The 23,691-nt window shown below is 46.6% G+C and overlaps 1 pseudogene; it reads right to left on the bottom strand.

The window, feature by feature from the left end:
* Positions 1-1,127: 1,127 nt before the first annotated feature.
* On the bottom strand, positions 1,128-5,382 carry LOC147988323 (uncharacterized; annotated as a pseudogene).
* Positions 5,383-23,691: the final 18,309 nt, after the last annotated feature.

Below are 23,691 nucleotides of genomic sequence, written 5' to 3' on the forward strand. Positions count from 1 at the left end.
ATAGGATATGCAATTAGTTTACCTATCTTTTTTTTGCCAGCCGGTTGTGTCGTTTTGACTAGTTTGTTATTGGCCCTTTGGCTCTTTGTGAGCTTTCCTTTTCTTTCGTTTTGAGACTTGCTTTATATATAAAGTGGGATGAAAGCCTTTTTCAGTAAAAAAGAATGGAGTGAACTTCATAAACGAGTGAGTGAGGGAACTAGTATTTGCAAACAGGCTACTCCTGTATCTGAGTAACCAACCTTCACGTAGTAGAACTTAATATGGATGTTATGTGAGTTTCTATCATACTTGCCATCACTTTACTGGGTACAGTAGAAGTGGGACCAGCGAACATGAAGACTAAACCGCTGCTGACCTCTGTTGTACAGTCTCACCCAAAGGGCGAGCAGGAAACCAAATCCAAATCTGATCGTCTCGCCACGGCCTGGGATTTGACTCGGCGATGCTCGACCCCACTCGACTGAACGCCGAGCACTTACCCTACACTGCAGGTCCTAACAATTCTCGATCTAGAGCAACTCCAGGTTCAGCTCAGTTTCATCCCCCTAGTTAGCATACTAACATTCTTCAGCAGGCTCCAAACTAGAGAGTGCTGGAAAGTTTCTCCACAAGTCCAAGCTTTGGTCCCTCTTGCGAAATGGATGGTTTGACGACACCCTGCCGACAACTCCACAGTGACCAACATTGAGGGCTTCTTTGATTCAAAGGAATTTTATAGGATTTCTGGAGGATTGAAATCCTTAGGATTTTTTCCTATGTTGGTCCTTTGATTCATAGGATTGGATCCCATAGGAATTTTTCCTATGGAATCTTCTGTACTACATTTTATAGGAAATTTAACATCCACTCGAACCTCTTTTTACAATTCCTTTGTTTTTCCCGTGGCATCAAACAATCATTGCTAATTCTATAGGATTCAAATGGGCATGCCACTCCAACCCTACACTTTTCCTATTCCTATGTTTTCAAAATCCTACGAATCAAAGAGGCCCTGAAGCAGATGAAAGTTAATTGGACAAGTGAAATGCCAATGTCTTCTCAACCAAATGACGATGCAAATACTAGATACATAAATAGATAGCTCTTACTATAGATCCCAGCTTATGCTAAACCAGGGGAAATGCTCAAGGACATATCTGCTTCATGCCGTCGAAACAGTTTTGTCCTTCAGCACGGAAGTACATACTCAGGAACAGGTTCGTCATGGTGGCGCCATCAGGACCCACAACCTGCAAGGAATATATGTGGAGCAACTACACAAAAAAGATTACATTGCTAAAATGGATCATGAAAGACATCACCATTTATACAGTATTGCTAAAGACATAGACAAAGACTTGGGGATTCCTCTAACCGTGCTCCACTCTTTGAGTAGTAAACAAGCTAAGAATTCCTCATCAGGAGGTTCTGGGATACCTGAGTGTAGAACCAACAAATCAGCACTTGAATAGTTGTACGAGCTTGAGTAGCCTGGCACAGGGGGTAAGAAGAAATACAAAAAATGTGACAATCAAATTGAATCTGATAGCAGACAAGCCACAGCAATCCATCTCACAAAGGCAACATAAGGAGTAAGGTTTACCACCCGTTTGCAGCGCTCATGCGATCTCAAGAGAAAAATTCAATGCTTCAGGTTGAATCAACAGAGTAAACAGTGTAGGAGAAAGTTAATAGCTGAACAGAAATGTGAATGGTCCAACAGATTGCAGTTAAGCCACTGCAATGAACTGAGCAGATCTCAAGAGAACAGTGTGGGGGTCAAGATCATTACTAACAGTACACTATGAAAGCAGAGGACTGCCTGACTACAGGAGGCTGCAAAGAAACATAAGAACACCATAACCTGGAAGGCACCCAAGCAGATAGAAATTAGAGTGTAAAAATCATCTGGAGAAGTTTCTTTTTGTAGGGCAAGTATTTAGAGAAGTTAATGATGCTCAAAACTAGGTGACTCACTAATGAGAGTATCCCAACTTGTACAAATTTGGGGGCTGGCAAGGAGATAATACACCCACATTACATAATAGCTGAACAAGATAAAGTTCAGAGTTCACCAATGCCGGTAATAATCATGACACAAGTTACTAAATTATCTGAAGCAAACACGATTTTTTTCCCTTTGCATGTGGTATTCGTCTTGTTTTCTTCCTACACAAATAATCTGAACAAGATAATTTGAATGAAACACAATTTCCCTTTACTGCATCATAAGGACAAACATTCACACACCAAAAGGGTGAAGTGTATTTCAGGCATCGATGACATACTTATAACTAATAACATGAATAAGTTTGAGATTACACATAGCAATATTAATCCAGTTTATCATGCTAGTAAGCTAAACAGTATCCACATGCATGCAGTGTGATCTACTCTACAGAAGTTGATGCCTAAACAGACTAGAAAAGTGGTTAAACAGCAGCCGACAGTGCTGGTGTTCAGGCCAATTTATTGAACAAACAGGTCACAAGCTGACGTTAAATACCCCCTCGGTCCCATAATGTAAGACATTTTTTACTCTAACGTAATGTCAAAAACGTCTAATATCATGGGACGGAGGGAGTAGCTGCTAGTACAGGCATATAAAGCAGCGAAACAGGGCTCTCCTCGCGGGTGGCCGTCTCTGGCGGCAGCTTCCCGCAGCGGATGGCAACGGTTACTTTGTCGACAGCGACAACGATGATTACTTTGTCGACGGCGACATCCACAACTAATCAAACTATAAAGCTCAATGACACCGAGTTTGATGTAACTTACACGCTAGTTCAGGCATAGCAGAGAAACAGGCCTATAGAAGTAGAGGACTGACTGACTACAGGAAGCTGTCCTGTAAATAAACTTAAGAAAAACACTAGTAACTAAACCCTTGAGAAGAGCACCGCTGCTTAATTCCGGCATGCGAACCATTGACTGAAGCCGGATTGTGAATGCAGCAAACCGTCACTCGTGGAAGCAGATTACCTACCACTGAGTTTGCTTGTCAATCACACCATCAGTAAGTGCTACCGATGCATTTACTCAGAATGAAACAAAAGTCAGTTCTATGTAATGCTATATTATCGGGAGTACTATCCACAATGGCCGTCAGTACACGCTATAAACTGATACCCTTATAATAGCTAGGACGATACTATAGAACCAGAGCACTGACGAGGCTGTATAGATAACAAGCACTAAAGAAAAATCCTTGAGAAGAAGCCGTTTACCCCTTCTTAATTTCTGTATGCAAACCTTGGAATGAAGCCTAAATTCGCCTGGCCACAAGTAATCAAATTGTAAATCTCAATCACACCATCAGTAAGTTCTCCTGCTGCATTTACTCAGAATAAACAAAAGTCATTTCTATCTACTGCTATAATATCGGGAGTACTATCCACAACGGCTGTCAGTATAAATAGAAGCCCTTATAATAGCTAGGATGAATGCATTCAAATTAAACAATCTTCATCCCTCTTACCTTGCTGAAGACAGACACCAAACACATAATAGGCAATGTAAGGAACTGCAGCAATTAAGCCCAACGATTAATGATGCCAACAAGTCAGAGCTGAATCTTCAGACCCAGTTTAAATCAATCTGCACACCTGGTTCCTGCCATTTCCCCTTCCTGCATCAGGAGTTCAGGACACAATTTCACACATGCAAAAAAAGATTAGATATATTTCAGATATTGATTGCTGATAAACTTATGTTATGGGATGGAGGAAGTAATTAATAACATGGTTAACTTCGAAATTAGGAAAGGGATATTAGGTAATCAAACCTGTTTCTGTTGCAAAAATAATGATTTAGCTTCAGCTGCAGCATGTTGTTCCTTGTTCGTGGGATCAAAAGATAACCTGGAACCATGGATTTAGGGGCTGTTTTGTTCCTTACCTGGAAATAATGGCTGAGAAATTTCAGTGTCTGGCGTGGTCCTGGGATGGTGCTGCTTTTGTGCCTGGCCAGGCAGGTTTTTGCCGTTTTGTTTGGTTTGTGACCACGCCGACTAGCTGCTTAGGTACGTCCCATCAGGAAAACAAAGTTGTCTTAGATATGTCACATCAGTTTGTTGCTTGCTTTTTTATTCTCCCAGGCGTGATTTACAGCCCCAGGCTAGTTCCAGGCGTCCCATTCCTGTTCCCTGGACCAGGCTAATGATAGTCTCTCATTTCCAGCCCAGGCTAATGATGCATTCAGCTTTCCAGGCCAGGCAAGTGCCAGATTATTCAGGGCACCAACCAAACATGGTCCAAGCAGATCTCAGGGAGCGTCAGTGTTAGGGCACTCGATCTAATTTACTTGTCTCATAGGTAGCAGATACAAATCCAGAGAGAATTTGAGGTTGGGGATGAAGAACAGCAAAGGGGATCGGGAAAGGAGAAGGATTGGGGAAGGGGTAAGAGCCAATAGCCTATTACATTTGATACCCTTCCTCACTTGGTGGTTGCTCCTTTTGTTGCTGTCCCAGCTCCCAGGTCGCTGGGTCATACCTGGCGCTGGGCTTCCTCTTCTGCCTAGGCCTAAGTGGGCCGGCCTCTTCAGTGGTGCCTTCTTGTGGGGATGAGGTAGAGGGGGCCGTGACATCCCCTGCCCCTTCAGCGCCGGCTTTACCCCAAGCCGCGGCTCTGGGGAACCGGCTTTGGAGCTCGAAGTAGTCCTCCCAGGTAGCTAGAGATGTCGGCTGACCAGACCACTTGACCAGCACTTCAGGTAGCCGTGCTGTGCCTTTCTGAACCACCCGACGCTGAAGCACCGCCTCCGGAACAGATGGCGCCGTGTGAGGGGCCGGTGGCACTGGCAGGTCCGGTTGGGCTGCGGTAGCAGGCGGCAGTGCCCCGCACAGCAACGAGACGTGGAATACCGGGTGCACCCGGCTGTCTGCAGGGAGAGCTAGCTTGTATGCGACTGAGCCAATCTTGTCCAGAACCTGAAAAGGACCAAAGTAGCGAAAGGAGAGTTTGTGGTTAGCACGGGCTGCAACTGACGTCTGCACATATGGTTGTAGCTTGACGAACACACCCAGTCATTCACTTGGAACACTCGCTCTGAGCGCTTCTTGTCAGCTTGCTCTTTCATGCGCTGGCGAGCCCGCTCCAGTTGCTACTTCAGAATGGTTGTTATCAACTGTCGCTCTTGCATCCAAGCAGTCAGATCAGCCGGTGCCACCGAAGAAGAATCGACAATGCCAAAGTGGCGAGGCGAGTGGCCATACAGAACCTCAAAAGGCGAAGAGTTGAGAGCTGAGTGAAAGGCGGTGTTGTACCAAAATTCAGCCTGGTGTAGCCACAGGGCCCATTTGTGCGGGCAAGCATGCACGAAGCAACGAAAGTAGGCTTCCATACACTGGTTGACTCGTTCCGTGGTACCATCAGTTTGTGGATGATAGGCCGAGGACATTCTCAGATCAGTTCCTTCCTGCCGAAACAATTCTTTCCAAAGGCTGCTGATAAACACCCGATCGCGGTCGAAGACCAGAGCATACGGCAACTCATGCAACTTGTAGATGTGTGTCATGTATGTTGTAGCCACTTGTAGAGCGGTGAATGGGTGCGATAGAGGCACAAAGTGAGCGTACCTAGTGAGCTTGTCAACCACCACCACCATGATAAACGAGTAGTTCTTGGACAGCGGCAGACCTTCAACAAAGTCTAAGGTGATCGTGTGCCAAGCATGAGGTGGGATTGGCAGAGGTTCCAAGAGACCAGGCGATCACACATGCTCGGACTTCGCTTGCTTGCAAGTGTCACAGTCGGAGATAAACTGCATGATATCATGTTTCATCTTAGGCCAAGCAAACAACTTGTGAGCTCGCTCATAAGTAGCATGAATCCCCGAGTGCCCTCCTGTGGGACTGGAATGGAGCGCACGCAAAACTTGCTGTCTGACGCTAGAATCTGAACCCAACCATACTCATCCCTTGTACCTGATCACACCGTCCACAATAGAGTACGGATTATGGTCCCTTGGTGCTCCGGTATAACGGAGCAGAATGTCCTTGGCATGAGGGTCACTGTGATATCCCTAAACAACATCCTCCAGCCAAGTTGGTTGAGCGACTGAGAGGGCCAACAAATCACCATGATTTGCACGGGACAAGGCGTCCGCCGCGCAGTTTTCCACGCCTTTGCAATACACAATCTTATAACGTAGCCCCATTAACTTGGTCAACGCCTTCTTCTGCCATGGTGTGGACAGCCATTGGTCACCGAGGTTGGCCAAACTGCGCTGATCCGTGCCTATGGTGAACTCATTCCCTTGTAAATACGGCCTCTAGCGCTCCACTGCAAGAAGAACTGCCATGAACTCCTTCTCGTAGGTAGAGAGACCTTGGTTGCGGGGTCCCAACGCTCGACTGAGGAATGCTATAGGGTGCCCGGCCTGCATAAGCAAGGCCCGAATCCCTTTGTCTGAAGCATCCGTTTCAATCTCGAACGGATTGTCAAAGCAGGGCCAGGCTAGCACTGGTGCCGTGATCAGCGACTGCTTCAGATGATGGAAGGCTGCATCGGCTTCTTGACTCCACACAAACACAGCATTCTTCTTCAACAGGTTCGTTAGCGGCCGACTGATCACTCCGAAGTTTCGGACGAAACACCGGTAATAACCTGCAAGACCTAAGAATCCACGTACTTCCTTCACACAGGTACGGGACTTCCACCGTTGTACTGCAATAATGTTTTTGTTGTCAATTGCTACCCCTTGCTCGCTGATCACATGTCCCAAATAAGTTAACTATTTCTGAGCAAAACTGCACTTGCTGCGCTTAATGTGAAGTTTGTATTTATCCAACAATTCGAACAGTTGTCGTAGCAGTTTAACATGCTCCTCCAGAGTGCTGCTATGCACCAGAATGTCGTCAATGAATGCGAGCACCCCTTTTCGCAGCAGTGGAGCAAGAACAGTGTTCACACCCCCTTGGAAAGTGCTAGGGCCTCCGGTCACACCATAGGGCATCACTTTGAACTGAAAGTGGTCGTGATGAGTTTTGAATGCAGTTTTGTGCTCGTCCTACGGCACCATAAGGATCTAATGGTATCCAGCTTTCAAGTCCAAGCTCGTGAACCAACAAGAACCTGCTAATTCATCCAAGAGTTCTTCAATGATGGGCAGAGGGTAGCGGTTCTTGACAGTAATGGCGTTGAGGTGTCTATAATTGTTGGAAATATGCCCTAGAGGCAATAATAAAATGGTTATTATTATATTTCTTTGTTCATGATAATTGTCTATTGTTCATGCTATAATTGTGTTATCCAGAAATCGTAAGACATGTGTGAATACATAGACCACAACACGTCCCTAGTGAGCCTCTAGTTGACTAGCTCGTTGATCAAAAGATAGTCATGGTTTCCTGACTATGGACATTGGATGTCATTGATAACGGGATCACATCATTAGGAGAATGATGTGATGGACAAGACCCAATCCTAAGCATAGCTCAAAGATCGTGTAGTTCGTTTGCTGTAGCTTTTCTGAATGTCAAGTATCATTTCCTTAGACCATGAGATTGTGCAACTCCCGGATACCGTAGGGGTGCATTGGGTGTGCCAAACGTCACAACGTAACTGGGTGACTATAAAGGTACATTACAGGTATCTCCGAAAGTGTCTGTTGGGTTGGCACGAATCGAGACTGGGATTTGTCACTCCGTATGACGGAGAGGTATCTCTGGGCCCACTCGGTAATGCATCATCATAATGAGCTCAATGTGATCAAGTGGTTGATCACGGGATCATGCATTACGGTACGAGTAAAGTGACTTGCCGGTAACGAGACTGAACAAGGTATTGGGATACCGACGATCGAGTCTCGGGCAAGTAACGTACCGATTGACAAAGGGAATTGTATACGGATTGATTGAATCCTCGACATCGTGGTTCATCCGATGAGATCATCGTGGAGCATGTGGGAGCCAACATGGGTATCCAGATCCCGCTGTTGGTTATTGACCGGAGAAGCGTCTTGGTCATGTCTGCATGTCTCCCGAACCCGTAGGGTCTACACACTTAAGGTTCGGTGACGCTAGGGTTGTAGAGATATTAGAATACGGTAACCCAAAAGTTGTTCGGAGTCCCAGGTGCGATCCCGGACGTCACGAGGAGTTCCGGAATGGTCCAGAGGTGAAGATTTATATATAGGAAGTCAAGTTTCGGCCATCGGGAAAGTTTCGGGGGTAATCGGTATTGTACCGGGACCACCGGATGGGTCCCGGGGGTCCACCGGGTGGGGCCACCTATCCCGGAGGGCCCCATGGGCTGAAGTGGGAGGGGAACCAGCCCCTAGTGGGCTGGTGCGCCCCCCTTGGGCCTCCCCCTGCGCCTAGGGTTGGAAACCCTAGGGGTGGGGGGCGCCACCCTTGCCTTGGGGGGCAAGGCACCCCCTTGGCCGCCGCCCCCCTTAGGAGATTGGATCTCCTAGGGTCGGCGCCCCCCCTAGGCACACTATATATAGTGGGGGGAGGGAGGGCAGCCGCACCCAAGCCCTGGCCTCTCCCTCTCCCTCCCATGACACTCCTCCGTCTCCCTGCGCTTGGCGAAGCCCTACCGAGATCACCGTTGCTTCCACCACCACGCCGTCGTGCTGCTGGATCTTCATCAACCTCTCCTTCCCCCTTGCTGGATCAAGTTGGAGGAGACGTCTTCCAAACCGTACGTGTGTTGAACGCGGAGGTGTCGTCCGTTCGGCACTTGGTCATCGGTGATTTGGATCACGTCGAGTATGACTCCATCAACCCCATTCTCTTGAACGCTTCCGCGCGCGATCTACAAGGGTATGTAGATGCACTCCTCTCTCCCTCGTTGCTAGATGACTCCATAGATTGATCTTGGTGTTGCGTAGAAAATTTTAAAATTCTTCTACGTTCCCCAACAGTGGCATCATGAGCTAGGTTTATGCGTAGTTACTATGCACGAGTAGAACACAAAGCAGTTGTGGGCATCGATATTGTCAATTTGCTTGCCGTTACTAGTCTTATCTTGATTCGGCGGCATCGTGGGATGAAGTGGCCCGGACCGACCTTACATGTACGCTTACGTGAGACTGGTTCCACCGACTGACATGCACTAGTTGCATAAGGTGGCTGGCGGGTGTCTGTCTCTCCCACTTTAGTCGGATCGGATTTGATGAACAGGGTCCTTATGAAGAGTAAATAGAAATTGGCAATTCACGTTGTGGTTTTGGCGTAGGTAAGAAACGTTCTTGCTAGAAACCTATAGCAGCCACGTAAAAACTTGCAACAACAATTAGAGGATGTCTAACCTGTTTTTGCAGCAAGTGTTTTGTGATGTGATATGGCCAAAGGATGTGATGAATGATATATGTTTTTGTAATAGGAATCACGACTTGCATGTTGATGAGTATGATAACCGGCAGGAGCCATAGGAGTTGTCTTTATTTATTTATGACCTGCGTGTCAACATAAACGTCATGTAATTACTTTACTTTATTGCTAAAGCGTTAGCCATAGTAGTAGAAGTAATAGATGACGAGACAACTTCAAGAAGACACGTTGATGGAGATTATGATGATGGAGATCATGGTGTCATGCCGGTGACAATGATGATCATGGAGCCCCGAAGATGGAGATCAAAAGGAGCAAATGATATTGGCCATATCATGTCACTATTTGATTGCACGTGATGTTTATCATGTTTTGCATCTTATTTGCTTAGAACGACGGTAGCTTAAATAAGATGATCCCTCAAAATAATTTCAAGAAAGTGTTCCCCCTAACTGTGCAACGTTGCGAAGGTTCGTTGTTTCGAAGCACCACGTGATGATCGGGTGTGATAGATTCTAACGTTCGAATACAACGGGTGTAAGCCAGATTTACACACGCAATACACTTAGGTTGACTTGACGAGCCTAGCATGTACAGACATGGCCTCGGAACACAGAAGACCGAAAGGTCGAGCATGAGTCGTATAGAAGATACGATCAACATGAAGATGTTCACTGATATTGACTAGTCCGTGTCACGTGATGATCGGACACGGCCTAGTTAACTCGGATCGTGTTATACTTAGATGACTGGAGGGATGTCTATCTGAGTGGGAGTTCATTGAATAATTTGATTAGATGAACTTAATTATCATGAACTTAGTCTAAAATCTTTACAATATGTCTTGTAGATCAAATGGCCCACGTTGTCCTCAACTTCAATGTGTTCCTAGAGAAAACCAAGCTGAAAGACGATGGCAGCAACTATACGGACTGGGTTCGGAACCTGAGGATCATCCTCATAGCTGCCAAGAAAGATTATGTCCTAGAAGCACCGCTAGGTGACGCACCCGTCCCACAGAACCAAGACGTTATGAACGCTTGGCAGTCACGTGCTGATGATTACTCCCTCGTTCAGTGCGGCATGCTTTACAGCTTAGAACCGGGGCTCCAAAAGCGTTTTGAGAGACACGGAGCATATGAGATGTTCAAAGAGCTAAAAATGGTTTTTCAAGGTCATGCCCGGGTCGAGAGATATGAAGTCTTCGACAAGTTCTTCAGCTGTAAGATGGAGGAAAATAGTTCTGTCAGTGAGCACATACTCAAAATGTCTGGGTTGCATAACCGCTTGACTCAGCTGGGAGTTAATCTCCCGGATGACGCGGTCATTGACAGAATCCTTCAGTCGCTTCCACCGATCTACAAGAGCTTTGTGATGAACTTCAATATGCAGGGGATGGAAAAGACCATTCCTGAGGTATATTCAATGCTTAAATCAACAGAGGTAGAAGTCAAAAAAGAACATCAAGTGTTGGTGGTGAATAAAACCACTAAGTTCAAGAAAGGCAAGGGTAAGAAGAACTTCAAGAAGGACGGCAAGGGAGTTGCCGCGCCCGGTAAGCAAGCTGCCAGGAAGAAGCCAAAGAATGGACCCAAGCCTGAGACTGAGTATTTTTATTGCAAGGGAAGTGGTCACTGGAAGCGGAACTGCCCCAAATACTTAGCGGACAAGAAGGCCGGCAACACGAACGGTATATGTGATATACATGTAATTTATGTGTACCTTACCAGTACTCGTAGTAGCTCCTGGATATTTGATACCGGTGCGGTTGCTCACATTTGTAAATCAAAGCAGGAGCTGCGGAATAAGCGGAGACTGGCGAAGGACGAGGTGACGATGCGTGTTGGGAATGGTTCCAAGGTCGATGTGATCGCCGTCGGCATGCTACCTCTACATTTACCTACGGGATTAGTTTTAAACCTCAATAATTGTTATTTAGTGCCAGCTTTGAGCATGAACATTGTATCAGGATCTCGTTTAATTCGAGATGGCTACTCATTTAAATTCGAGAATAATGGTTGTTCTATTTATATGAGAGATATGTTTTATGGTCATGCTCCTATGGTGAATGGTTTATTCTTAATGAATCTCGAGCGTAATGCTACACATATTCATAGTGTGAATACCAAAAGATGTAAGGTTGATAATGATAGTTCCACATACTTGTGGCACTGCCGCCTTGGTCACATAGGTGTCAAACGCATGAAGAAGCTCCATGCAGATGGACTTTTAGAGTCTCTTGATTACAAATCATTTGACACGTGCGAACCATGCCTCATGGGTAAAATGACCAAGACTCCGTTCTCAGGAACAATGGAGCGAGCAACCAACTTATTGGAAATCATACATACTGATGTGTGCGGTCCAATGAGTGTTGAGGCTCGCGGTGGCTATCGTTATGTTCTCACCCTCACTGATGACTTGAGTAGATATGGGTATGTCTACTTAATGAAACACAAGTCTGAGACCTTTGAAAAGTTCAAGGAATTTCAAAGTGAGGTTGAGAATCAACGTGACAGAAAAATCAAGTTCTTGCGATCAGATCATGGGGGTGAATACTTGAGTCACGAATTTGGCACACACTTAAGAAAATGTGGGATAGTTTCACAACTCACGCCGCCTGGAACACCTCAGCGTAATGGTGTGTCCGAACGTCGTAATCACACTCTATTAGATATGGTGCGATCTATGATGTCTCTTACCGATTTACCGCTGTCATTTTGGGGCTATGCTTTAGAGACTGCCGCATTCACTTTAAATAGGGCTCCGTCAAAACCCGTTGAGACGACACCGTATGAATTATGGTTTGGGAAGAAACCTAAGATGTCGTTTCTAAAAGTTTGGGGATGCGATGCTTATGTCAAGAAACTTCAACCTGAAAAGCTCGAATCCAAGTCAGAAAAATGCGTCTTCATAGGATACCCTAAAGAAACTGTTGGGTATACCTTCTACCTCAGATCCGAAGGCAAGATCTTTGTTGCCAAGAATGGGTCCTTTCTAGAGAAAGAGTTTCTCTCGAAAGAAATAAGTGGGAGGAAGGTAGAACTAGATGAAGTATTACCTCTTGAACCGGTAAGTGGCGCAGCTCAAGAAAATGTTCCTGAGGTGCCTGCACCGACTAGAGAGGAAGTTGATAATGATGATCATGAAACTTCAGATCAAGTTGCTACTGAACTTCGTAGGTCCACAAGGACACGTTCCGCACCAGAGTGGTCCGGCAACCCTGTCTTGGAAATCATGTTGTTAGACAACGGTGAACCTTCGAACTATGAAGAAGCGATGGCGGGCCCGGATTCCGACAAATGGCTGGAAGCCATGAAATCCAAGATAGGATCCATGTATGAAAACAAAGTATGGACTTTGACTGACTTGCCCGTTGATCGGCGAGCCATAGAAAATAAATGGATCTTTAAGAAGAAGACAGACGCGAATGGTAATGTGACCATCTATAAAGCTCGGCTTGTCGCTAAGGGTTATCGACAAGTTCAAGGGGTTGACTACGATGAGACTTTCTCACCCGTAGCGAAGCTGAAGTCCGTCCGAATCATGTTAGCAATTTCCGCATTCTATGATTATGAGATATGGCAAATGGACGTCAAAACGGCATTTCTTAATGGTTTCCTTAAGGAAGAATTTTATATGATGCAGCCGGAAGGTTTTGTCGATCCTAAGAATGCTGACAAGGTGTGCAAGCTCCAAAGCTTGATTTATGGGCTGGTGCAAGCATCTCGGAGTTGGAACATTTGTTTTGGTGAGATGATCAAAGCGTTTGGGTTTATGCAAACTTATGGAGAAGCCTGCATTTACAAGAAAGTGAGTGGGAGCACTGTAGCATTTCTCATATTGTATGTGGATGACATACTGTTGATGGGAAATGATATAGAATTCTTGGAAAGCATAAAGGCCTACTTGAACAAGTGTTTTTCAATGAAGGACCTTGGAGAAGCTGCTTATATATTAGGCATCAAGATCTATAGAGATAGATCAAGACGCCTCATTGGTCTTTCACAGATTACGTACCTTGACAAGATATTGAAGAAGTTCAAAATGGATTAGTCATAGAAGGGGTTCTTGCCTGTATTGCAAGGTATGAGATTGAGCACGGCTCAATGCCCGACCACGGCAGAAGATAGAGAAAAGATGAGTGTCGTCCCCTATGCCTCGGCTATAGGGTCTATCATGTATGCTATGCTGTGTACCAGACCTGATGTAAACCTTGCCGTAAGTTTGGTAGGAAGGTACCAAAGTAATCCCGGCACGGAACACTAGACAGCGGTCAAGAATATCTTGAAGTACCTGCAAAGGACTAAGGAAATGTTTCTCGTTTATGGAGGTGACGAAGAGCTCGTCGTAAAGGGTTACGTCGATGCTAGCTTCGACACGGATCTGGATGACTCTAACTCACAAACCGGATACGTGTATATTTTGAATGGTGGGGCAGTAAGCTGGTGCAGTTGCAAGCAAAGCGTTGTGGCGGGATCTACATGTGAAGCGGAGTACATGGCAGCCTCGAAGGCAGCACAAGAAGCAGTCTGGGTGAAGGAGTTCATTACCGACCTAGGAGTCATACCCAATGCGTCGGGCCCGATGACTCTTTTCTGTGACAACACTGGAGCTATTTCCCTTGCCAAGGAGCCCATGTTTCATAGGAAGACCAAGCGTTGCTTCAACTCCATTCGTGAAAGTGTTCAAAATGGAGACATAGAGATTTGTAAAGTACATACGGACCTGAATGTGGCAGATCCGTTGACTAAACCTCTCCCTAGAGCAAAACATGATCAACACCAGAACTGCATGGGTGTTCGATTCATCACAATGTAACTAGAATATTGACTCTAGTGCAAGTGGGAGACTGTTGGAAATATGCCCTAGAGGGAATAATAAAATGGTTATTATTATATTTCTTTGTTCATGATAATTGTCTATTGTTCATGCTATAATTGTGTTATCCAGAAATTGTAATACATGTGTGAATACATAGACCACAACACGTCCCTAGTGAGCCTCTAGTTGACTAGCTCGTTGATCAAAAGATAGTCATGGTTTCCTGACTATGGACATTGGATGTCATTGATAACGGGATCACATCATTAGGAGAATGATGTGATGGACAAGACCCAATCCTAAGCATAGCTCAAAGATCGTGTAGTTCGTTTGCTGTAGCTTTTCTGAATGTCAAGTATCATTTCCTTAGACCATGAGATTGTGCAACTCCCGGATACCGTAGGGGTGCATTGGGTGTGCCAAACGTCACAACGTAACTGGGTGACTATAAAGGTACATTACAGGTATCTCCAAAAGTGTCTGTTGGGTTGGCACGAATCGAGACTGGGATTTGTCACTCCGTATGACGGAGAGGTATCTCTGGGCCCACTCGGTAATGCATCATCATAATGAGCTCAATGTGATCAAGTGGTTGATCACGGGATCATGCATTACGGTACGAGTAAAGTGACTTGCCGGTAATGAGACTGAACAAGGTATTGGGATATCGACGATCGAGTCTCGGGCAAGTAACGTACCGAATGACAAAGGGAATTGTATACGGATTGAGATCATCGTGGAGCATGTGGGAGCCAACATGGGTATCCAGATCCCGCTGTTGGTTATTGACCGGAGAAGCGTCTCGGTCATGTCTGCATGTCCCCCGAACCCGTAGGGTCTACACACTTAAGGTTCGGTGACGCTAGGGTTGTAGAGATATTAGCATACAGTAACCCGAAAGTTGTTCGGAGTCCCGGATGAGATCCCGGACGTCACGAGGAGTTCCGGAATGGTCTGGAGGTTAAGATTTATATATAGGAAGTCAAGTTTCGGCCATCGGGAAAGTTTCGGGGGTAATCGGTATTGTACCGGGACCATCGAAAGGGTCCCGGGGGTCCACCGGGTGGGGCCACCTATCCTGGAGGGCCCCATGGGCTGAAGTGAGAGGGGAACCAGCCCCTAGTGGGCTGGTGCACCTCCCTTGGGCCTCCCCCTGCGCCTAGGGTTGGAAACCCTAGGGGTGGGGGGCACCACCCTTGCCTTGGGGGGCAAGGCACCCCCTTGGCCGCCGCCCCCCTTAGGAGATTGGATCTCCTAGGATCGGCGCCCCTTCCCCCTAGGCACCCTATATATAATGGGGGGAGGGAGGGCAGCCGCACCCAAGCCCTGGCCTCTCCCTCTCCCTCCCGTGACACTCCTCCGTCTCCCTGCGCTTGGTGAAGCCCTGCTGAGATCACCGTTGATTCCACCACCACGCCGTCGTGCTGCTGGATCTTCACCAACCTCTCCTTCCCCTTTGCTGGATCAAGTTGGAGGAGACGTCTTCCCAACCGTACGTGTGTTGAACGCGGAGATGTCGTCCGTTCGGCACTTGGTCGTCGGTGATTTGGATCACGTCGAGTACGACTCCATCAACCACGTTCTCTTGAACGCTTCCGTGCGCGATCTACAAGGGTATGTAGATGCACTCCTCTCTCCCTCGTTGCTAGATGACTCCATAGATTGATCTTGGTGATGCGTAGAAAATTTTAAAATTCTGCTACGTTCCCCAACAGTAATCCACACAAAATCTCCATGTCCCGACCTTTTTCTGGACCAAAAGAACCGGTGAAGCATAGGGACTACAACTCGGCTGGATGATCCCTTGTTTTAACATCTCGGCAACATGTGCTTCAATTTCATCTTTTTGCTGGGGACTGTAGCGATATGGCCGGAGGTTAACTGGTTGAGCACCCGGAATCAATGGGATTGCATGGTCAAACTCTCGATGTGGTGGCAGTCCCTTGGGCTCCTCAAAGAGATGAGCAAATCGAGCCAACAGATTCTCAATGCTAGCTGGTATGGCCTCTTGAGTAGCACTCCTGTCCACCATGCAAAGCTGAACTATGTAGTGAACCGCATTTTCTTCCAACATAGTCTGCAACTGATGGCTGGTGATCTGGCAACAATTAGAGAACTTAGGCTGAACCCCTTTGAGATGAATCGTCTTGCCATGATGTAAGAAGGAGAGTTCCTAGTGTGCCCAATGCATGTCCATGGGACTGTGTGCCTCCAACCAGTCCATTCCCACAATCATATCATAGCATCCGAGCGACAACACCTTCAACCGAGAACAGAATTTGTGCCCTTGAATAGTCCATTCCCCTTTGAGAAACTCTTGCGTGCAGCGCATCTCACCACCATCTGCAATTTTAACCGACAGTGGGCGAGCAGCTTGCACCACCCCTTGCAGACGCGCAGCTAGGGCTGAACTAACGAAACTGTGTGAGCTGCCGCTGTCAATCAGTACGAGGATCTGGTGGTTTTGAATCTTGCCCGGCAACCTGATAGTCTGAGGTGTGGCCTCTCCATCCACCGCAGCCCTTGAAATGGTGTGCACTTCACTGTTGATCTCTGACGGAGTTGATTCAGGTGTACTGTCCGACAGGCCGAGCACATCAAACAGCTCTTGGACCATGTGTAGTTGAACCACGGTTGCACACTTGTGATCCCGTGACCAGCGTTCTCCGCACATGTAGCAGAGACCGCGCGCCCTGCGATAAGCGCGCAAGGTGGAGAGGCGCTCATCCGTCGACGGTGTTCCCCGTGGCATCGCGTCGCCGCGGGGAGCCTCCGGTGGTGGTCGGAGTGGGTGGCCGGCCTGTAGGGAGCGGCAATGGCATGGCCCCGCGCAAGTGTGTGTGCGAGTTGTGCCCCATGTCCGCACGCCGCGGCTCCTGGCGCTTGAGGATCTCCAGAGCTTCTTCCTGCAGGTACGCAAGAGAAATAGCAGTATCCAAATCCTTGGGGTTGTGAACTAGAACAACTACTCGAATTTCATCCTTAAGGCCATCAACAAAACGGGAAGGGAACAAAGCAGGATCCCAAGTATTGGTATGAGCAAGCAGAGCATGCATAGTTTCATTGAAACGAGTAGTCTAATCGAGCACCGAGTCTGTCTGACGAAGATGAAACAACTGACGGAGCAAAACAGAGAATACGTTGCGTCCAAACTGATCACAGACCAGCGCGCAGAATTCATCCCACTTCATGCGATCAAGATCAAACCCACTATTTTCTAACCAGAGCATGGCCGCACCACAGAAGTGCATGGATGCCGTGTCAATCCAGAGAGCGGGATCGATGTGAAAAACTCGAAAATAGGATTCACAGTTGCACTTCCAACTGCGAGGGCGTTCTCCCCAAAACGGCGGAAAATCCATTTTGGGCTGAGGAATTAGAGAGGAATGGCGCTGCGGACTACGGGATCGAGATGTATGACGGGGGGATAGATGGGCAGGAGGTGCGGGAAGCTGGTGGTACGTACTCATGGCCGGAGGTGGCAGGAGGGTGGTGACCACTCCGGTGCCCGACCTCCGTGTTGTTGTGTCGTTGTGGTGGCCGCTTGGCCCGTGACTGTTGTCACCACTGGAAGTTCGATCCGCATCGGGGACGCGCGGAATCAGCGGAGGGAGATCCGCTGGCTTGATGGAGACAACCGGGTTGCGCGCGACCTGCGCGATCTGGGTGCGGAGGCCGCCCAGATAGGCCTGCAGCTCCTCCACCGATTTCTCCATCGCGGGCCGCCACGCCGCGAGATCCAACACCGCCAGCTTGATCTCGGCGACGAGGGCGCTGGACGCCGCGACCGCCTGCTGGATCGCGGCCGTCTGTTCCTGGATCTTCGCCATCGCGTCCGCGAGATTGACGAGTTGCTGCTCCATCTCTGTTGCTTGTTGTTTCTGGCGAGTGGAATAGGTGGGTTTCTTGAGGTATTCTGGCAAATCTGATACCATGTGTTAGGGCACTCGATCTAATTTACTTGTCTCATAGGTAGCAGATACAAATCCAGAGAGAATTTGAGGTTGGGGATGAAGAACAGCAAAGGGGATCGGGAAAGGAGAAGGATTGGGGAAGGGGTAAGAGCCAATAGCCTATTACATTCAATACCCTTCCTTACTTGGTGGTTGCTCCCTTTTGTTGCTTTTTTTAGAAGCTCCCTCCCTCCCTTTTGTTGCTATCCCAGCTCCCAGGTCGCTGGGTCGTACTTGGCGCTGGGCTTCCTCTTCCGCCTGGGCCTAAGTGGGCCGGCCTCTTCAGTGGTGCCTTCTTGTGAGGATGAGGTAGAGGGGGCCATGACAGTCAGGGCAGGAACGTTTTCTCGGGGACAGGAACCAAACAAGCCCTTACCGGCTGGCAACGATCCATGCTACAAGCTGAGGTTGGGGCTGACCCCAAGTGCACCACAAAGAGAGCTTTCCTGGCAGGAGCTCATGAAGCTAGTGGATCACTACACCCCGGAGTAGTGCGAGTACACATGAACTCCCCAATAACTGTGTGAGATCTACTAGATGATAACCAGATTAATTACTATACATCCATATTTAATGACATTCAATGATGGACCGCCGACCAGCTGGTGGATGGTATTTTCTTTGTTATGGGGACTATGGCAGGCATACACCAACCTGGACCTTTCATTAATAAATAAAAATCATTGTGCATGCATTATTTGACAGATACATCAGGAGAACACAGAAAAATGTATTTCCATCTTTCCACAAGATGGAACAGCACTGACTTGGGCAATATCGACCGATCTTGAGGTTGATATGTATAGCAAAGCTATATGAGGAGGCTAACAGCAACAGAAAGATGTAATATCGCGCTTGGTCACAGACATCATGCCACTTAGTTTCAAACCATGTGCATGAAACCCTGGCCTTTTTGTTTTTCTCCAATATCTTAGATAGGCTGAAGCTAAAGGGGTAAGCAAATCTGAATTCATCTCTCACTCTGACATCCTAGGGTGGTGGTATATATAGGATGTGTATATATCTAGGTGGTGTTATATATATAAGATAAGTTGTGAGCATGAGAAATGTGTTGAGCAAATCATCCATGAAGTGTTTATGCGCTGACTAGATGACAGAATCATGTGATCCTCCATTCTACTTGCATGCATGTTCTGTTTCCAATCTCTTACCAGAAAATAATTAAAGTGACTAGAAATATTGTGTTTTGCTGAAGAGAACTCAACCTAAAAGAATAGTGAGAAGTTGTGGAATGAGTGATTGGCATTTCCATTTGCAAATAGGTTACTTTTGAATATAACCCAAAGTGGCCATTTCCAAGTAACAGAAGAATTTAACATGTGTATTATGCTAGTAGTATCTTCCTTAATTAGGACATGCATTTAGCAGAGCAGCATGGTTGGAGAACCCATCAGATTAGCGTGCGACCAACTGGCTAGCTACTAGTGTTAAGAGGCCATCATTGGCGGCTTGGAAGGGTGAAGGTTTGGTAATAGAGGTCCAAGATGGTTTGGTAATAGAGGTCCAAGAGATGGGAAGGAGACATGAGGAAGACTTCAAGACATTATTGCTTCTGTCGAAATGCACCTAAGCTCCTCCCCATTCAAGTACATTTAATTAACCCCACCATGTACTATCTAGCTTCACTAAGAAACAACATAAGCTTGTTCATTACTACCACCATTTAATTCAACCACTCGAGCTGTTGGCAGGTGCTCTAATATGTGTATTTTGTCTCCTTATATTTTTTTTCCTTCGTGATGCAGTTTTGAAATAGATTATTCACACACGTACTAGCTGCCATTATTTCACGCGACCTTATGAACAAGAGTTGGGTGCATATAGTATCGTCAGTTCATGATTAGATCACAACATACGACCAAAATAAAATACCCACCATCGATCTCAACAAGTCATCTTACCAAAACAGGCCCTGCTTAATGTTACTTGGGGAAGCCTGAAAGCAACATAACTGTAAAGTAAAGGCTAGGAGATTGGGTTTTTAGCTTAACGATTCATTGTAGTAAACCAAATCCAGACCAGATAGTCTCAGCCTGGGATGCAGCTGAACTCGACGCCAAGCAGAGTTGAGTAATGGAGCAATCACCACACACTGTATTCAGTCCCTAGAGGGGGTATATATGCAGTTACACAAGGGGGGAGATACAGGGTAGGAGGTGAGCTACCTACAACGGCTCACAAGCCGAGCATGCCGTGCATGCGATCGTGGGCGCGCGCACGAAGTGCACGCACTGGTTATCCATCCGCTGGAAGCGGTCATGTGGTTAGCCATGCCGAGATGGTGCTGAGGACGTGTTCCAACACCCCCCGCAGCCAAAACATGGGGTTCTCGTACGTTGAGGCTGAAGCGGAACTCGCGGAAGACCGATGTCGGAAGACCCTTCGTCAAGATGTTCTCGTACTGAACGCAACTCGCCGAGCACCACACGTTCTCGTATGAAGTGGAGATCGATCTCCACGTGGTTCGTGCGTTGATGCTGCACCAGGTTGCTGGACATATACATAGCACTGACATTGTCGCAGTACACGACGAGGTTGGTGGAGTTCACGGAGAAGTTGACGTAGCCAAGCAGACTTGGTGACGGCGTTGGGGACCATGCTGTACTCGGCCTCGGCACTCGAGCGAGACACTGTGTTCTGCCGCTTGGAGGACCAAGTGAGCAGGTTGGGCCCGAGGAAGACGCAGTATCCAGACGAGGACTTGGTGTGTTGGGGCAGCCCGCCCAATCGGCATCCGAATAAGCGACGAGCTCGGACGCGGAGCGGTGAATCTGTAGGCCGAGGTGAGTAGTCGATCCCACGAAGGTAGCACAAAATGCGCTTGACGAGCTGGAAGTGAGCCTCGTGCGGCGCGTGCATGAAGAGACTACACTGCTGGACGGTGTATGACAAGTCTGGCCGTGTCAGTGTGATGTACTGGAGCGCGCCCGCGAGGCTACAGTAGAGCGTCGGGTCGTGGAAGAGCGGGCCAGAGTCGCCAGACAACTTAGCGAGCGTATCGACTGGCGTGGTGATGGGCTTACAGTTGAGCATGCCGGCGCAGTGGAGGATCTCAAGAGCATACTGCTCCTGAGAGAGAGAGAGAGAGAGAGAGAGAGCCTAGCCACGGTGGTCGTGATGTTCATGCCGAGCAGGTGGTGCAGCACGCCGAGGTCCGTCATGGAGAACTCAGCGTGCAGCGACGCGATGATGCATTGAAGAAGAGCATCGGAGCTGGCAGTAAGGATGATGTCGTCCACGTACAGCAGCAGGTAGGCGAGGTGGCGCCCTTGTTGAAGGATGAACAATGACAAGTCCGAGCGCGATGCAGTGAAGCCGAGTGTGCGGAGGTAGCTGGTGAAGGGCGAGAACCAGGCGCGCGGAGCCTGCTTGAGGCCGTACAATGAGCGGTTGAGGCGACACACGTGAGACGGCTGGATGGAGTCGACAAAGCCGGATGGTTGCTGGCTGTAGACGGTCTCGGTGAGGTGGCCATGGAGGAAGGCGTTCTTCACGTCCAACTGGTGTATCAGACAGGCACTAGTAAAAAACGGGCCATTAGCACCGGTTTGTAAGGGCCTTTAGTGCCGGTTATGGAACCGGCACTAACGTTTCGGCACTAAAGCCCCCCCCCCCCCTTTAGTACCGGTTCAGCACGAACCGGTGCTAAAGGGGAACCACGTGGCACGAGCCAGCTCCGGGGGCCGGGAGCCCTTTAGTACCGGTTGGTAACACCAACCGGTACTAAATGGTTGTGGGTTTTTGTTTTATTTTGTATTTTTCAATTAAATTTGTGTTATCGATTTAATTTAGGATTGTTTTACGTTATAATGAGTTGTAGTCGTCATCATCATCATCATCATCGCATATTAATAAATAAATAAACTCTAGCTAGCTAAAAATCATCGTAGTCGTCTAATTACCACTATTTAATCATCATAGTCATTACCGCGCTAGCTATCTAATCATCATCAACGCTGGCTAGCTTAAAGAGGAAACATTCACTTTGTAACAGAAGCAAAGATATCATCAAGTTCAACATAATCGTCACCAAGATCGAAGTTCAGGACACGGACATGAGACAAGTACTAATTAAGAGCATGAACTAGTAGCTACTGATCCTGCGGCTCCCTCTCAGGTAGAATAGCATAGAACATGTATAGCTCTCCTGATTCATCATACTGGAGCATGCAGATGAATCTGTCTCCTAATCTTGGGTTGCGCTTCACCTTACTGCCCCCTAGTACTTCTCTGTGATCGTTAACAATTTTGCTCCAATCTTTCACTATTAAGCATTCTTCGCTTTTAGAAATCCTGAATGCACTCATGTGCAATGTAGGAAATCTTGGTCGTAAGCTAACCATTGACATGCGACCTTTTGTCTCGATCCACTGAGGCACAACTGTCATCGGAAGTCCCTGTTGAACAACATCGTATAGTAATTAATATACTAAGCAATGAAAGTTTAGCTTCAAAAATAATGTATGCAAAAGATGCACTAATTAAGGACAAATATTTAAAATCTTACCATCTTTTGATTATAGATGTGACCGTAGTTCAATACGATCACCATTGGTCGCACGTTTTGAGTACTAACATTTCTAAGTTTAGGAAAAAAATTTGTCTTGACAGTATTAAGATCCTCAAGCCATGAAACATAATGACTTATCTCCTCGCAGTTTAGTTGAGCCTCGGGGCAGTAGTAGGTCCTGTCTACCAAGCGCCGGACATGTTTGCTTGAACCGAAATAAGCTGACAATACAAATTAGTTGTCAACTATTTTTGAATAAACTGTATGAAAGACATAAACATATGCATGCATGGTTGAGAAAAACTCACCAAATGGTAGAACTGTAGGCGTTTGCACATCGACCCAGATGTCTATATTACCTTCAATATCATCTTCCGGACGAATATCAAAGGTGATAATCATATCAGGCTCAAATGCATAAGCCTTGCATAGTGCTTGCCAAGTTTTGCATTCAAAATGGGTGTATGTGTCTCCATTATATAATTTGACGTTGAAAGTATACCCATGCTCCGTCTTCAAGTAAACTCTCTTTACCTCCATATCATCTATAGCACTAAAACCTATCTTATCCAAGACAAAAATTCTTGCATGGCAGGGGATGCGCTATAGTAGAATAGTTAAAATTTAAAATTATAAGTTGAAGTAAATGAAGCATAAGTTTTGCATTCAAATAATAATTGACAAAGTGACTTACTGTATCAACTTCGAATGTCTCATCCAGCTTGATGCTGAAGCGCCTACCATCAACAATGAAATTTTGATCGCACAGGCCGCGCTGGTCTTCACAGTGTTCGCACAAAATAAAATCTTTTTCGTCGTCAGATGACATTTCCTATGTTCATATAGGTGAAACATTAAACACCTATATCTAGCCAAATATATATTCATCTAACATTTGACATTAATATATCTAACTATATATTCAATTGACATTACTATATATTTAACTTTTCTATCTAATTCATCTAACATTCGACATTAATCTAACATTTATATAAACTCAAAATATATAAAAAATTAAATAAACAGAAAAACTCATTAACAAATAATATTTTAATTAGATCATCAAATCTCAGATACCTAAATTTTTCTTACTAAAAATAAACTAGTTATATTAATTA

This window comes from Triticum urartu, chromosome 1A, assembly GCF_056163025.1.
Source record: "Triticum urartu cultivar PI428250 chromosome 1A, HENAU_Tu73, whole genome shotgun sequence".
Taxonomy (NCBI): Eukaryota; Viridiplantae; Streptophyta; class Magnoliopsida; order Poales; family Poaceae; genus Triticum; species Triticum urartu.